Below are 17501 nucleotides of genomic sequence, written 5' to 3'. Positions count from 1 at the left end.
CCAGCACCCTGTGTGCCTGTTCAAAGAGAAGAACTTTGAGCTCCTGCCCTGGAGGATATCTGTGGAGAAGCAGGACTCCAAGTAGAGCTCCATGCTGTGGGTTTCCGCCCGTTCCAGCAAACCCACTATGAGTACATTATTTCTACGCAACCGTCCTTCCTGGTCCTCCACTCGGGCTCTTAGGTATGCCTCTTCCTGTTAGAGGGATTGGATCTAGGCCATTGCCGCGGTAACTGTGGGGCGCAAAGATGCTAAAGTAGATTCCGATTCCTCCAGTCTATCTTTCAATTTTTTTATGGTCCTCCCTTAAAAACACTATGCACACACCGAGCGAATCGATTTTAGGGCCCAATGTAGTTTTAATGTCCCATATTGCTGCCATCAGTTAATCAAACCGGTGGGATTGATCAGTGTGATCAACGGGATTTGTGGGCCCAATGTGTTTGGTATTTGTTGCTCCAGGAGCCAGGTTCATTGCATCCAATGGCGAAGGCTGTGTCCTATACGTTCTGGTCTATTCCAACTCGACAATATGGGCGTGTGGCGTCGTGTAGCCGGATAATCTGCCAGTTGTAGCTCCAAAAGAGGAGGCCAGTAGTGATTTACCAACAAATAACTTATTGTAGTCCACTGAGATGTGGGCGTGAGATCGTGGCACAACCAGACAGTGAGCAAGGTGGAAGTGCAAGATCCTGAGGAATTACCAGTCACAACTCTCCGACCAACAAGCCGACTCCAGCAGCACTACACCAGCCCGTTGCGTAGATATGGCCCCGGGATACCTGTCACTTATTCCGTTCTGGTCATGTGAAGTGTCGACCTGGGTATTAGGCGTCCAGTGGGTCAGGAATTCAATATATGAGCTGCCAACAGTGTGCAGATGAGGGCCACCAACCAAGGAGAGAGCAAGGGAACTATAGGCAATTCCAGCAGTTGTGGTGTCACTGCTTTACGTCAACTAGCAAAGGTCCATATGACTAATGGGGAAAAATCTTTAACTACTTGACTAAGAGATTACTTTGTAAGGGCTAGTGCTCTTTCACTTTTATACATTTTTCTCATGGGAACCAAATAACATTTGTAAACTGAAACATATGACATCACTCTTAACTTTGTCACTTTTGATACCCTTGTAACCTATGTTTTTTTTAATTAATTTCTAGTTTTTAATGCTATTTCCTAACTATAATCTCGCTGTAACCTTTGTTTTTTTACTGAATTTCACTGTCTTTTTAATATAAATGGCACTGCAATTTGACCCATTTTACTAATATACATTTTATGCAAATATATTTTATCCGCACATTAATTTCTATTATATATTTTAAAACTAAAAATGCAAAAATTAAGGTAATGTAACTTATGTAGTCTTTTTATGAATGCGTTGCACCAAGTCTTTCTTTTTTTTTAATCAATTTTTTGGATCAGCAGATCTGTTCCCAACCAAAGCGCACATTCAATACTAAAACAACAACACATTTAATACAAACATATACTAGAGCCAGTGGAACCCCCAACTTACCTGCTGTGTGCTGCCGTTGTTGCTCACCGCTGCTCCTCGCTCTTTTCCTCGCTTCCTCCTCGCTGTGGTGAGACTCCGTCCCCCAGCGCAACATGAACACCGGAAGGGGGCAGGGCCAAGATCCTGACGTGCCATAAAGGTGCTGAAACTCTTCCGCAGTGCAGGACGACTCTGGGACAGTGGAAGCTCCAACTTACTTGCTGTGTGGTGCTGCTGCTGCTCACTGTTGCTCCTCGCTCTTTTCCTTGCTTCCTCCTCGCTGGGTGGGACTCGGTCCCCCAGCCCGACGCAATCACTGGGAGGGGGCGGGGCCAAGCTCCTGACTTGCCATAAAGGCGCCGGAACTCTCACGCAGCACGGGTCACGCGCAGGCACGCCCAGCCTCACCCTGGCGAAGCCCAGGCCAATGGCGGGCCCATCTGCGCCCATCAGAGCCCAGAGGAGGAAGAGCTGGGCCAACCCCCAACCTTTGCTTCTTTGGGCTATAAGGTACCACCACTGTTAAAAATACCTATTTGTCTGTATGCTACAATTTGGAAGGTTTATAAAAGCAGTGAATGCACATTATTCCATTAGCCCGTAGATTAATTAACAGTGATTGCGGCAGTGTGGCAAGGTTAAAGTTACTATTTGTAACAACTCTACTTTCTGTTCTTCTAGTTCAATGTTCAAAAGGAAGGTGACGGATGGTGCGGGCGGGCCATGTGCAGTGAAACCTAAGAAAGCGACAAGATTAGCTAAGCATGCAGGAAGCAATTACATCCTTGATTATATTGCTACCCTCCTGGTTAAGTGTGGCTCCTCTAATAACATTAATCATGGCACAAATCAAACTGTACCCAAGATGTTCTCAATGCCTAGGAATAAAAAGGACCCTGCACCTACTACTAAACAGCTAAATACATGCGCAGAAGTAGCAGCTATGATCTATCGTGGGAAGCATTCTGACATGCAATCTAATAGCATAGTAGATCTGCCAAATGTATGCAGTAATCGTTTTGTACCTTTACAGAGCCCCACCAAAAATAGTGTTGTCTGCACTGAGTCCCTCACCTCAAGCCAATGTAACAATACCCCAAACACTATCTCTAGCACCCATGATATTGTCAGCGATTTAAAAGCTGAGGTTACCTCTTTGAAATCTTTGATAGACGACCTTATGGGGTTGTTGAGGGAACTAATGGCTGTTAACAAATTGGCACCCCCATGTCACGAGGCACAAACTAATCGACCTGCTGCTAGAGATATCCATGTAGCACATGTGGGCATTGGGCAGTCAACCTCGTATTCTGTTCCAAACCAAGATACTGTTTTAGAGGGACATGGTACAGTACGGCGGTTAGGGAGAGAGACTTGCTTTAACAACATAAACATTTTGGGAGGGCAGGCTGCATGGCCAGAGCACTTTTCTAGATCTCAGAAGGATGGGCTATCTAGTAGCACAAGTATGGAGCCAAGACCCCCTTCCCACTGGTTTCCAACAGCTAATAATCCTTGCAAGGTATTTATGCCTAATGTTCAAAGCTTGCTTCACAGACGGGCTTTGAAAATGAAGGTTCCCTGAGGAACAAGGTGACTCACTGGATACGGCAAGGCAGAATGTGCAGATCCCTAATTATGGAAGACATTGTTAGGGTTAGAAGTCACATGATCCCTCATTCTGGTACTGATTGTTTGGAGCTGACCTTGGTCAATAGGAAACTGGTTGAGGATTTAATTGAGTTTAGAACATCTTCACCTGCCCGTTTGGCTATACAGTTTGGAAGTAGCCCACTGTCTGCAGACCACCGTCCAATGGTCAATGACCACTTGAAGAGTCGCTCACCAAGTCACCATTGATGGAGGTCGACTGACTTGCAGGGCAATGTGGTAGGAGGGTTGCCCTCTCTGCCAATGTGGAGCCCCCTATGCTATATTTGGTTACTTCTGACACTATAGAACCCCCATGTGTAGCTAGCTATGCCGTGGGCTTAAGGGATAAGGAGGCGCCCTTGGACCCACTGGCTATCTCTACAGAGACCCCATATCTGAATAAACTCGCTAGCGGCCCGACCCCCATAAGTAGTACAAACTATAACTGTGTAATGTCATGGTTAAATAATCATTTGAGTGAAGAAGCATCCCCATTGTTTTCGATGATCTAAATGGAATGTGACTGGGATCAAGAACAAGCTGTTGCTCCCATATTAGATTGAGTTCATGGACAACTTTGATGTATGCCTATTCCAAGAGCACTGGAGTATCACTCCAGCTTACAAGGTAGGATTTGCTCGCTTTTTCGCACCTGCAACTAAAAAGGAAATGGGCTGTCCTGTGGGGGGTCTCTTAATGTAGGCTAAGCTTGACCTCTGTAGAAGCATCTCACAGCTATCTGTGAAGAACCCAGATATTATGGGAATTCGCCTTAAGGGTTTCACGAACAGTACCATTGACATCTTCAATGTCTACATGAGAGGGACCAGAGGTGGTAGACCTTCGGCAACTATTACAATACTGGAGGAATATCTAAACTTGAAAATCCTTCCCCAGCACTAATCATAGCAGGGGATTTTAATACAACTTTTGAACCTCTAGATGGGGATGAGATACCGGAAGCACTGGAAGAAGAAAAGAAATGGCTCATGCCACCAGTAAACTTGAAGCCTGTTAAAAAGTGGACCCAACTATTGCTGCAAGTTAAAACTATGACACTGGAGTTTGGCCTTAGGGCAGGTAATGGATGGACAAAATCAGATAGGTTTGAGGCTAACACCGTTAATAGAATAGGGGGGGCAAGGCTGCATCTATTATATCTTGTTGGACCTAAGGTTGTGGTATTTGGTCAAAGATATGGTGGTTTGAGATACAGTAAACAGTGACCATAACCCCCTTTGCTTTACTATGTTACCTCGTTGGGGTGCCTCGGATGCTCTGCCAAAGATCCAGGGGCTGGTCACTAAAGAAGTTTGCCCTACTAATGACAGGCGCTGCCTTAAATGGCATAATTTGGTTACTAACCAGGATAAATTAAGGAGCATTCGGAGGGACCTAGCGATTGCCACAGCTAATGTTGCTACATTGAAGGTATGCGAGGAAGGGAGGCTTGCAGCAACAAGGCTCCTTTTCCGCTTTTTCATGCATCTGAGCCACTATTTTTTAGCTGATAAACATTCCAAGACTATGCGGTCTAACAAGAATAAGACGCAGTCCTGGTACAATAAGGCTTCTAGGCACTCTAGATCATTAGAGGACAATCAGTTAAATCCAGGGACCCAGAGGGGATAAGAAATGTGAGGAAGTCCTATAAGTTTGAACTATGGAAAGCAAAGTGGGACTGGGATGAAACTAGATGGCAGTCACTTAAGGCAGCATGCCAAGCCAGAGACAGCAAAAAATTCTGGTCATTGCTGGCTCGGGGTGCCGATCCAGGGCATACTGAGCTAGAAAACCATATTCCGCCTGACATGTGGTACACTCATTTTTCTATCCTATATATGGATATGGAAGCGCCCAAACAACTCGCTGTACAAACTAGTGAGTACTATACAACTAATGGGGTCCTCTTTTCCATGAAAGATATTTGGTCTGCAATCAGTACTATAGTTCCGTCCAAGGCACCAGGTCCTGACGGGATACCGGGTGACCTTTTCCTCGAGACATTCCTGGCTGGTCAAAATATATGTGCACACAATTTAAACCAATTGCTGAAGGCGCACCCATTCCAGATTTTTGGAAAGTTCCAGAAGTTGTACCAATATTTAAAAAAGGCGACAGGTCATCTCCCAGTGATTACAGGCCAATCAGCCTTATTGATGCGATGCAGAAGGTGTTTATTAGGGTGCTTTTGAACAAAATCCAGCTTTGTGCCACTGATAATAAAATCTTATCCCCATACCAAGCTTGATTCAGAGAGAAAAGATGGACTGTAGACCAAGTATTCAGTTTTCTCCTTCTCTGCTGGAAAACAGTGCTAATTGGGAAAGGTGGCCTGTTTGTCGCATTTATAGACCTTAAGATGACGTTCAATCTGGTGCCCAGGCAGAAATTGTGGCAACCCTTAGGGACCTAGGTTTGTTGGAGGAAAATGTAGCTTTACTCACTTGCCTGCATGAAGGAAATTCTGCCAGGGTGCGATGGGGCTCGCAAGGTCAACTTACAGACCCAAGGGTGCTCGCCAAGGTTGCGTTTTGGCCCCAGCACTTTTCATTAACAGCGTGGTACGATTTCTTAGTGTGAAAACAACAGATACTCCGACATTAGGCGGGGAAAAATTAGTCTCTCTTCTTTCAGCAGATGATAACCTGTTGGTATCTAAAACATATATAGGACTACAACAGTTGCTGGTATTTTACAAGAATTCTGCGATACTAATGGCTTAATAATTAAAATAACAAAAACCAAATTCATGGCCTGAGCCCTCATAAATCTTTTCGTGGTTGCCCGAGGCTTGGAGGTATTCAGCTTGAAGGGGTCAGTGCCTTTGACTACTTAGGATTAAAGATAGCAGAACATCTGTCTTGGAAATCCCACATTAGCAAGATGGTTCTGAAGCATAAACAGCTGTCTGGGGTCTTAGGGAGAGAACACCGGTTGTCTCATAGTAAACTGATGAGCCCTGCACTCCAGGTATAAGAAGCCAAAGTGGTGAGCTCTGTGACATACAGTGCAGAGATAAGGGAAATGGAATGTGTAGAGGAGCTTAGTACTTTAGATTTTAAATATTTAAGAGGCCTTGGGATGCTACCCCAGTGCACCGCCCTTCTTCCCCTCATGTTAGATCTGGGCAGACACCCCCTTACCGCTAAACTAAGATTACATCCTTTGTTATTTTGGCTCAAGAATAAGACAACTGCTGAATTATTGCTCTACGCTCGTGCTTTGGAGGATGTAAAATATAGGGATACAGCCAATAAAATCAGCTGGCTGAGAGGGGTTAAGAAATTGCTTATAGCTCTCGGATGGGTGAGGCATGGGAAGTTAGCGACTTCACCTTGCTCTCTCGGAAATGTGACGTGAAGAATGCCTACTGGGGTTGGGTGTTTCACTGAGGGGCATATTATCAAGCACGGCGTTAACATTATCGCAGCTTTAGCGGCAGAAAACTGCCGCTAAAGCGGCGATAATGGGTTGATAATATGCACTAGAGAATTCCAATAGAAGCCCATGTTGACACCAGAACATGGGCTTCAATGGGAATTCTCACGGGCATATTATCAAGCCCATTATCGCCGCTTTAGCGGCAGTTTTCTGCCGCTAAAGCAGCGATAATTTTAACGCCCTATCTTGATAATATGCTCCTCTGTAGGGTTCAGGGGAAGCTTACGCTAGATTGTTTGGCTCACAAATTAAATCGTTACCTGGAAGGATATATTGATTTCATAGAACACCCGGGGATAGGAAATTATATACCCAGTTTAGGCTTGGTACATTGCCCCTGAATGTTTTTACTAGCAATTGAAATCATGGAAATGAAGCTTAATTGCCCGGGTTGCAATAACCATCACGAAACCCTACCCCACGTAATGTTTGCCTGTCCACTTTATAAAATGCCAAGGAAAAATTGGCTGACCTCAATTTCCAAGATATTAGCAACAGATAATTATTGGACTGCATTGAGGATCCTGAAGACAGATGCTAGGCCACTATTTGTTTGTGCGGTGGCAAAATATTTTGGTCAAATGTGGGGCAGTAGGGGGAGTGCTCAGAGGTTGGTTAACAAGCGATGTTTTAACTAAACTTTTTAGGCCATGATACTGCTAAATTCTTTGTAGATGACGCCCTTTTGGGGATACTAAGGTAGTATTCTGCACATTGGTATTTTGATGTTATTATTGCAGATCCATTACCGTTTTGCTGTATCTGATGAATTTTAGATTTGATACATCCTTATTACAGTTTTGCTGTTTTTAAAATATTTATTAGGGCTGTCTTTTTTACAGTTTACCACCGAACATTACTGGATCAAAGGAACAGACGTGGATTATTATTGCCCTCGAATTATATTATCAATTATATTTAACTGTAAATATTCTATTTTATGATTGTGTATTTTATGTAATGACATTAACCCAGTATCCTACTAGTCATCTCCTCTGGTGTTTTAAGTTTGATGTACATAACCTCATGGATAGTATGACTGCCGAGAAACAATCTATTAATGTCAGAATCCTTGTCACCACTGTTGCACTTTTGTAAGTCCTAAATAGGCTTAGTTTAAGATCTGCACTTTATTGTACTATTTTAATACCATTACTGTACTGTAAGTGAACTTTTATGACTCAAAGTCGAAATAAAGTATTTATGACTAGTGCAATTTCTTTTTTTTTCTTTTTATTTAATTTTTCACCCATTTGTTCACAAGAGGTATAGTAATAATTTACAAGCATAATTGATACAGAAGGAAGTGAATGAATGACACTTTTTATTGCACGATTACTTACAATTATTGCAATTTCCCAAATTAATAAAATCCCATAGATCTAAAATGAAACAGGATGTAAAATATGCCATACATACACATTTTGACTGAAGCTTATCACTTAGAAAAAGCAAACTGGCAATGCATTTTCCTGTCATTTGATCGTGCATAATCGGTTACAGTAACTATCAATGTAACAAAGCATAGGTTCCTCACTAAAAATGCCTACCCTCTAAAGTGCTTGTCGTACCTCGACCTTTTAAAAGGGGCATGTGTATGGTGCCTACAAGTCTCTGTGTCTCCTAGGCCTACTCACGCCTGAAATACAATTCCTTGACCTTTGATCAAGGGTAGTTTGTTACCGTAAAGGCGCATATATTCCTAGCAAAAAAAGCCAGTCTTGTAAAGCGACAGTGCGCTCGTTATACCTAGAACTTTTAAAAAAGATCCGTTTTTTTACGTCATAAAAACGTTTGTATCTAACCGACACGGTCCCACCTGGTATATAGTTATCTGAGATACTTTTGTGTCCCTATCCTCTACAGTGACTCTGAGCTTATTGCACCTGGATTTTAAAAAAGCAAAAAAAAAACAGCTGGTGTTTCGTGCCTAAGAGCTTATGTGTCCCTCAACCACACACACACCTGAGATACTGTTACTTAAGTTAACTTGAAATAAAGTCTGATTTGGTCGTCGGTCCTCAGAGACTGTCCAACTGCCTCTGCAGGCTGACTGAAGCAAGTACATCATCCTTTTCTTTGCCGACGCCAGGCCCATTTATTTTACTCAGCCAGGATTGTACTTCTGTCATGAAGTTCCCAAATTTGGCCAACTCAGAAGGAGGAGTTCTGGAGAAAAGTGTTGCTACTGCTTCTGCGCATGTCTGTACGACTTTTGGCAAGAACATTGTTTTTTAAACTTTCGTCATTGTTGTATCAGGGGTGCACAGGCAGCGGTCCAGTTGCAACATTGAATCCTCTCAGTGCTTGCAGAGTCTGCCTTTAACTGTATGTGCTAACGAGTTCCACCCTGGGTTTGACTCTTTTGTTGGCAAGGGCACAAACATAGCCCATTGGATATCTTTCAAGCATTTCCTTCCCAGTGATTGGCTCAGATGATGTTGTATTATGTTTGCGCATAAGATGCGGTTAGAACTGGGGGCCATATGTAGAAAGCAAAATTGCGATCGCAAACGCCGAAATTCGCCGAATTTCGTCGTTTGCGATCGCAATTTTGCTAAGTGGGATGTAGGAAGGCAAATCTGCATGCAAAATAAGGAATCGCAAAATTTGCGATTCCTTATTTTGCAAATGCATTTAAGGAATCCCAAATAGCGATTCCTTAAATGCAATGTAGAAAGCACCCAAGTTGTGCTATTTTGGCTTAAGGAATCGCAAATTACCACCAACTTCAGGTTGATGGTAATTTGCGATTTCTTTCAATAATGCAGTTTTTTGCATTATTCAAAGTGCCATGTGGCAAACATACATGCCCTTAGGGCATGTATGTGCGCCACATGTGCACCCATGCTCATTACAGGGGTGCAAAAGGGTGTCCTTTAGACACCCTTGCACTCTTGAAATTGCATTCTCAATTTGCGATTCTCTAATTGAGAATCGCAAATTGAGAATGTCTTCCTATTCATTCCTATGGGCCTTTTAGCCCATAGGAATGAATGGCAAGGTATTCCTTATTTGCGATTCTCAATTAGAGAATCGCAAATAAGGAATAGGTGGGATTCGCAAACAAAATTGCTAATCCTACCTACATAGCGTTTTGCTATTCTCTAATTGCGATTCCCTAAAAATTGCAATTAGAGAATCGCAAAACACAGCCTACCTCCATATGGCCCTGGATTCCCTTTGTTGCCCTTGTATCTAATTATATCCTCTTTCCGCAATAGCTGGTAGATTTGTTTGTTTATTGCATTCTTTATGGCAACGCGATTTGTATTTGTGATACAAAATGAAATGAAAAAACTCCTAACAAGAAAATGCAAAGCAAATGTAAAGAATCCATTGCTTCTCCCAGTCCATTTCATGTAAGACACCAACAAATTGAAAATTATCATATTGATATACAACTTATGAATACATAACTTGAGGAATATCAACAATCAGCCAGGAAAAAAACCCACTAGAGTGGATTTTATTTTCGATAGCATATTTCACCAGTCGTGATACAACCCATATTGAATTAGGATTTTAAAATATCGGCAACAGAGACTTCTATGCTGTCATAAATGAACGCACCGGCTTTCTTCCAAACCATTTTTGAACCATTCCAAGACTGGGGCCCAGATCCTAGCCCCCCTTTTTTTGCAGCCCTACCCTTACGCGCATACAAGAGGCTCTACAGATGGAAAATGGGGGGAATCTGGCCAATGATTGAGTGTAAGTAGGAGGATCTGGTCTGAACCAGGCCCAAGCAATACAGATCAGAGCTACTGCCATAGCGACAAACACAAAATATGTAGGGCCTCATCTACAAGAAAGTGACTCAGCACTGCACCACAAGCCATTTGCCTGCACAAAACTAACGGATCTATTGCGATGACGGGCACCGCAACGGCTAAAGGGACAGCCCACCCTAGGTGCGGCGGACCCGCAGTTGGCATTAGGATGCGCCTGCCCCACTGGTGGGCGCATCCTGCATTTTTAACATTTCGGCGGGTGGTGCTGCAAGCAGCTCCCGCCGCAAGGTAAAAAAAGCATGTTGTGCATTTGAATGCACAACGTGATAGGCACCTTGTGCATGCAAATGCAGGGGGGTACCATAGGTACCCCCACATGCACCCCCCACCGGCCCAACACCCTGGGGACCGGCTACGGGCCCCCAACAGCAAAGTCCGCGAGCATTTCCATGGCGGCAATGCAGCCATGGAAAGGCAAGTGACTGCCTGCATCTTAATATGGATGGCGGTGTCTTGCAGACACCGCCACCATGTTAAGCCCCTTTTCGACCCGGTCAACTCGTCGACTGGTGGAAAACCGGCAGACAGTCTTCCCGTCTGCCGTGGTCCCCCGCCATCATAATGTGGCTGGGGAAAAAGGTAGGCGGGCGGTGAATTTTGGCAGGCGGATAGCCATCGCCATGTGGGTGGTGGCGATCCACCCGCCAACATAATCAGCCCCTAAGTCACTTCCCAAGCACAGGGATGCATCATTTTTACAATGACATGTGGCATCCCTGTGCTTGTGCACAATTGGCTCCCATGCACCAATGCAGGCACCCTTGCACTATGTTGCATGGGGTCTGCGTTTTAGAGGAGATTATTTTTGTGCAGGAAGGGACACCTTCGTGCACAAAAACAGCCATGAGAGGTGATTTCCTCTTAGAAGCGTAGCTTTCTCATGCATTCTCAGGTTTACGAAAGGTTGTACATCTGAGAATGCGGCAGAAGCTGTGGGAACACCCACAGCAACACCCATGGCACGCCCCTTTCACACAGAGTGCTGCGTGAAAAGAAGCCATATTTACAAGGACACAAAAAGCCACGTAGAGTAGCTTTATGTTGATGGATCAAAGAATTGCATAAAAGAGGCTTGCTCAGATGCAATCCTCTCATATAACTCGTAACATTGTATTAATAAAGTATTGTGTAAATTAATAAGCACCAGACTATATATTTAGTAAAGATGAAGCTTACTTATGTGTTTTACTAACAAGTAACCCGAGTGCAACTTAAAATGGCTGCTAACGCGGGAAACTGTACTACGCATGCATCAACTGCATCTATGCATAATGACGCTCTTTCGCTTGGAGGGAAATTTCTGCACCTCCGTAGTTGCTCTAAAAATGGCCGCTTGAAAGCTCACATGCTAAGCATCTGCTTTGCTGAAACTAAAACAAGCTTTTTACTAAATGCGAATGCGGGGAGAGCTTTTACAAGTAAATGGGATTGGAGTAGAGATAGGTGGTATACAGTGAAATCATTTTATTCTGAAATTGATATGTTTCTTTTGGACCTCTCTACTAGTTCGTATTTGGGCCTCAGAGAGAGAGTAAAGCCTGTGCTACACGTGACTTTTACGCAGGCGCATTAATAAGTCAGAAGCCATGATGTCGTTATTGAAACCTGTCCAAGGCCAACATTGCTACATGTCCTGGGAACCTGCTGGACATCCTGCATATTGAACAGACAACTGTTATATGTATTCATTTTCATTGATAAAGATGTGAAATGCGGGTGGGAAATAAAGTTTGGTAAAATAAATTAATGGGCGAGAACATTGAACAAAGAACCAAAGAAAAATTATTAAACATAGCATGATGTGATGATCATCCCCCCCTTGCCTGTCCAATCAGAATTAGGAGTGACATAAAGTTGAACCATTAAGGGGTGGTACATGCCATTAGAAAAGTATAATTGAAGTAGTTTAGTTAGAACAAATATTGCAGCAAAACCAGAATGCTGAGAGACCGGGATGCTGTCCGAGAGCTGAACGAATGCTGAAAAAGAATCGACTTGCAGACTTAGAATTGAAGCCAATTAATTAGAAGAAGATCACAGAAGAATCAAGGAGGGGATAAGACAATAAATTAGAAGAAGATCACAGAAGAATCGAGGAGGAAGATAGTGTCAGAGGGGGGTGCGACGCAGGCGTCGGATCTAGAAGAGGTCATCTATCCTGTCCTGAAACCTGTCCTAAAGTCTTTGTCACCTTCCAGGGGACCCTTCCAGCTCCTTGGCCAAGGGGTTGGTTTCCACACCATCCTAGGTAAATATATTTCTGTGTAGTATGTCATTGTACTGCTCTCTCTATCCTCTCCTTTCTGAAGTACTGTCATTGTGAAACTTCGTTCTAATATAGGTGACTGATCATGGAAATAATTGACTTTTCCTCCTTGGAAACGGAGATCGTACTGTATTTTATTGATTTTGGCTCACATGAATCAACTAGATAAACATTTGAAACTTCTCCCGAGTCTGTGGTTATCTCAAATATAGAAAGGAAATTTCAGGTTATGTCATTTCACCATCAACTAGTTCCAACTAATAGGTCCATTGACCAGAGGAAAGAACTATTTGTTCAGTGAAAGATTAGTTAAAATTTGACAGGTAACTAATCTCATAAAAAGCATTTATAAAACTTGACCCCCAGCTGTAATTACTAGCCTATGTGAATGTGTGTTTATGGGCCAAGGTGAGTATATGGTGTTTGAATACCTGAGGTTGGTAACCCACTGGATCAATGTGTCCTTGTAAATATAGGGCAGCAAAATGCACTGCTGGTTCTTCACAAAAAGTGATGCACCAGCAGCACATGGGGCTTGTAAATATGTCCTGTAATCTTTTAAGAAATGCAATGCACTAAGTCTTTGTTTTTTGTAAATTCATTTTATGGATCCACAGATCCATTCCCAACCAAAAGCACACATTCAATACCAAAATAACAATAAGACAATTAATACACAAATATAGTAGTGCAATTTCTATCAGTGTATCACTGTTGGTGTGTGAGTGGTTGTGTGAGAGACTGTTTGAGTGTGTGAGTGTATGAATGGATATGTGAGTAGGTGTTTAAGTAGCGGTGTTGATATGTAAGTGGATGTGTGGGTGATTGCATAAGTCTGTGAGCCCATTTGCAGCATGCTTTGCCGACCTTTTTAACTGTGAACCAGAGCCAGAGTGCGGGAGAAGCGGGAGAAGCGGAGCGGAACGGGAGTGTATCGGTGAACTGTCGCGCACCCACCAGCATCAGCAGAGCACCAGGAGGCGCAGTTAAAAGTCCACAGGGGGCTCCCACAGCGCGGGATACGCGCAGGCATGTCCGGGCCAGGCCCGGACGAAGCCCGGGCCAAGGGCGGGCTCGTCTGCGCATGTCAGAGGCTGAAGGAGGCCAGGTAGGGCCACACTATTGATCACGGTGTCCGGAGACTTACAGCTGAATTACATCGACAAGGTACTGTTGTTGTCCTGACTTACCTGGGAGGTTACTGCATTGTGGGACTTTTAACATTAACTTTAACATGAGTAAAAAGTTTACAACAGGGCAGGGTGTTGTTGGGACCCTGGACGCTTTCCATACAAGGGCTGAATCCGTCCTAACTCATGAGATCGAACTAAATGAAAGGAGGCTATCCTTGGATCCCCAGTGCACACTCAGGTGAGATGCCCCTCCCACCACTTTATCCTCTTCCAGCTTGGAGGAATCTGAGGAGATTTCACTCCCCACAATTGGTCTAGACGCTTCAGTCCCAGCCCCAGTGGCTGTGGCGGTACCGATAATTAGTGATACTACGCATAGGTCTCCAGTTACAACTAGGGGTCAGAAGGCTAAGTCTGCACAGGGTAACTCCCTTTGACCTCCTTCAAAGAAAAAGAAAGGACAGAGTAGTCATAAACCAGCTCAATCTACGCTGAAATCCACGCCAAAACTTGCAGGTTGGAAACCCTGCCATCCCAACAGTGAGCAGACCCAAGACAAAATATTGGCGCCGAACGAGGGGGACACCGTGGAATCCTTAAATAATCTAATGCAAGGGGATTTTCCACGTAAACTGGAATCAATGTTATCCGCTCTTCTTGACCCCGTAATTCAAAAACGTAACCATATTGAAGCAAGGCTAGTTAACCTTGAAAAAATCATATTGACTCCTTCACAATCATCAATGGAGAACTCTGGGAGGAGGAGTGAGGGTACCTCACTTGGTAATCAGCCAGGGTGTAGTGGTCTCGGTAATATTCCCGCCTCAGGTCTTGGTAATCTGGAGAATGGGGGCGTAGCCTCCTCTCCGTCCACGGGTGGTGCCACGCAGGGTCAGGTCATATCCTCACAGGAATCACCTAGTAACAATACAAGGAAGGATAATCGCACTCAAACGGGGAGAGGCTTGCCCCCAAATCCGATGAGGAGAAAGTCCCCTGTTTGTGAGGTCGCCCAGAGTTCAGTTACCAACTTACATTTACCCCCAGACGTAACACCCTACACCGTGGTGTTGGCAAATGTCCCTATGTTGCCGACTGGTAATAATGAGCACTGGTCAACCTTGCGGAATAAATCTCTCCACTGTCTTGGTGCGAGGACCGGGATTAACATCAATCTCCTATACTCAGAATATAAAATGGCATGTAGAATTGGCTGGGTGGGCCAATCCAGGAAGTCACTTAAAGGGGATTGCATTGTCTTATCCTTCAGGACCCCGGATTTTGCCCATTTAATATTAGACAGGGCGAGCAAAGTGCCAGTCAGAGCAGATGAGCCTGTCATATTACCCCTGGGGTACTTTTACCCGCCATCTCTCTACCGTCCACCTGTTCACCCATGGCATTTGTCTAGGGAGATGGAGTACACATTTGGTGACCAGCCAATGTATACAGTCCCAATTAGTAACCGTCTGGCATTTTTAATACGCTGGACGATATTGACTGGCCACCAAACAGGAGAAATTGTTGTAGTTCTACTGATGGGCAAGTAAGGCAGTGGAGAGATAGTGTGAGGGTGATAATGCAAGAAAACAGACCTCGCATCTTAGTAGAGGAGCCAAACCCTAAACCCCTTATGGAATGCAAAGTGGCTGAAACCCAGGGTAATGGGCTCTTTGTCGGGGACCAGTACACATCCAGATCAGGCCACTCTCCCTGGGTTCAGATTTTACCACAAGTACCACCCAACGTACGGACCAAATCAAACCAGCAGAGAAGTTATGAAGCTAGCAATCCTCCTGAAATAGGGGCAGCCAGCACCCTCTCTACTAATACGATCACTGGCTGTAGTCTTGTATCTTGGAATATATCAGGTTTACGAGCCAAGATTAGCAATCTCTTATGGTCTGAATATATTTTAAAATTTGAAATTATCTGTCTTCAGGAAACATGGCTGAAGGACCCCATTCACATGACTGGCTATAGAACATTTAATTCCCAAGCGATAGGGAGATCGCATGGCAGAGCCAAAGGTGGGCTCTGTATATATGTATCTAACCAGTTAAACTTTATTAAGATCGAATCCAAGCTTGAGTCCCCCTATTACCAACTACTAACTTTGTATTTAACTGCTTCTCATCCTATGATTTTGGGTAATTTTTATAATAATGTTCCACTTGACTGCGTCTCTAAGGTGGTTGATTCCCTGTATAAAGAATTAAGAACTATGTGTAATGCAAAGGGCTCTGAGAATATGTTTATCATGTGCAGGGATTTTAATTGTGCCCTGTGTCCCCATGAGGATGACAGGATATGCGGTTTTAATGTGGAAGAAGGCACACATGGTACTCATTTCTGTCATTCAAGTGCAGGAGAACTTTTTAATGAACTGGTGTTTAACTTAGATCTAGGTTTTGCCACCGACCTATGCACAAGACCTGTTCGAATGCCGCAGACCTTTAATGGCAGAGGCCTCTGCTCAACAATCGATTACATTTTGATATCAAACATGTGTGCCTCTAGACTACTCACCTTTTTAGTAGACACAAACTCAGTGAGCGACCATTATCCTTTATGTATTACGGTTAAACTCCCTGCGAGTAGTCAGGGAAGAGACAAACAGGCGGTAGACGAGGCTTTAGCTAACTTAAAACTTGACAAAGTTAATGGGTACACGCTTTGTTGGAACATGATGGATCCCGACATAGTTAATAAATCACTAGTCACAAGGTGCAGATCTGCTTTTGTCATCTGCCTGAATGAACTAGCTTCCCCTGAGATCATTCTATCCTCTTTCCAAGACGTAGCAGTCGCGGTCAGGGATGTAATGTTCAAACAAGGTGGTAGAAAGCTAGCCCCCCAGCGGTGGTTTGACTTAACCTGCACCGTGCACATTCTCACCTGAAACAGGAGCTCCATAATGTCCCAAGGAACATCAATAAAATCAGAGAGGCCAGAAAGAATTTTAAACTAGCTCTTCTAGAGAGGAAGAATGCCCTCAGAGAAGAAGCCCGGGAGCTGCTGACCTCGGCTGCATAAACGAAAGATAGCGCCTCCTTCTGGAAGGCTGTTAAAACACCTTTCCTTACCCCGGCGGGGGGCTCAACCGTTGAAGTAGTGATCACAGAGGGACAATGGATTGAACATTTTCTAAAGATATGCAACGGACCACGGACCACGTACCACTAATAATCATGATAGTGATAATACAGGTCTTGCTTATCAACCATTGGACCTATACTTTAGTACTAGCGAAGTAAGCAGGGCACTCTCGTTAAGCGCAGGTGGGAAAGCCTTAGGTCCTGATGGGATACCCGTGGACTTGTATAAGTCTAATGTCACCTTGTGGGTCTCTTTTATTACACAAATAATCAACGCTAGCTGTAAGGCTGCTTTCCCATTAACCTGGGTGGAATCCATCATTGTCTCCATATTTAAAAAGGGGGACGGTCAGGACCCAACCTGCTACAGGCCCATCTCCCTATTGGATTCCATGGCCAAGGTTGCAGGACGTATTATTCTGGAACGTCTGCAGCTTTGGTCAGAGGAAAACCTAATTTTATCCGATATCCAATATGGTTTTCGTGAAGGACTAGGGACTGTGGAGCAGAGTTTAAACCTAGCGTTCCTCATGGGGAAGTATGTTAGGGCCAAAAAGGGAAACTTGTACCTAGTATTTGTTGATCTCACGGCTGCTTTTGACTGCGTGAGGC

The 17501-nt window shown here is 44.0% G+C and overlaps 1 protein-coding gene across 1 annotated transcript in view; it reads right to left on the bottom strand.

Annotated features, from left to right (window-relative positions):
* LOC146861442 (NXPE family member 4-like) overlaps positions 1-17501 on the bottom strand; it is a 517437-nt gene that overhangs the window by 443808 nt on the left and 56128 nt on the right. The gene's annotated exons all lie outside the window — the stretch shown is intronic.

The sequence above is a fragment of the Triturus cristatus genome, chromosome 3_1 (assembly GCF_964204655.1).
Source record: "Triturus cristatus chromosome 3_1, aTriCri1.1, whole genome shotgun sequence".
Classification (NCBI taxonomy): Eukaryota; Metazoa; Chordata; class Amphibia; order Caudata; family Salamandridae; genus Triturus; species Triturus cristatus.
Note: the sequence above shows the minus strand (reverse complement) of the source record. Positions and strands in the feature narration are given on the sequence as shown.